This window comes from Orycteropus afer, unplaced genomic scaffold (assembly GCF_000298275.1).
Source record: "Orycteropus afer afer isolate SDZICR_OR568_19922 unplaced genomic scaffold, OryAfe1.0 scaffold00293, whole genome shotgun sequence".
NCBI classification, from domain to species: Eukaryota; Metazoa; Chordata; class Mammalia; order Tubulidentata; family Orycteropodidae; genus Orycteropus; species Orycteropus afer.
In genome coordinates this window covers 2,819,784-2,820,486 of record NW_006921880.1, presented here as the reverse complement: position 1 = coordinate 2,820,486, position 703 = coordinate 2,819,784, and the positions used below count along the sequence as shown (strand labels likewise).

Sequence of the window (703 nt, the reverse complement as noted above, 5' to 3'; positions counted from 1 at the left end):
TGTGCACAGCAGGAGATCATTTTATGGGTTAAGCTCACAGGCTAATATACCCACAGAAGGATATGCAAAGTTATATATGCTTATGATGGGGCAAGCTGGTCCCTACCACACAGATAAATTTAGGTTCTAGGCAAGCAGCTGTGCTCAGAGAAATATCTGCCTCATCGTTCTCAGTAAGTATTTGAATTGAATTGGAAGGAACTTTTTCTCCCTATGATAGGCTCTTAGATATAGTCCATTATAATTGTTAAGCTATCAAAATAGTTAGTATGAACATGGTAAGATAAGATATATTTTACATAGCATATAAATACATATAAAATAAGATTGTATTTTATTTGTGATTATATTACATAATGTGCCTATAATTGACTTTTTTGTTTCATGACAATGGTATTGAGTGTGACCAGAGGGAAATCACTTGACTTCTCTGTGTCTCAGTTTCTTCAACTATAAAAGGAGTTGCCCGAGTTGACCAGTGTTTTTCAAAATGTAGTTGGAAGACCATCTGCATCAGAATCAACTGGGATGCAGTTGTTGAAAATCCAGACTCTGGTCCCCCTCCCCCTAGGCTTATTGAATCAAAAGCTTGGGCAAAAGATGAGGGTGGAGGTTTCTAGGTGACGTTTAAGTACACTAAAGCAGGAGCTCTGGTGGCACAGTACCTGGGGCATTTGACTGCTAACCAGAAGGCTGGCCATAG

At 38.8% G+C, this 703-nt stretch overlaps 1 protein-coding gene across 1 annotated transcript in view; it reads left to right on the top strand.

Moving 5' to 3' along the window:
* The window catches only part of MYOF (myoferlin), a 179,860-nt gene that overhangs the window by 71,834 nt on the left and 107,323 nt on the right, over positions 1-703 (top strand). The window lies entirely within an intron of this gene.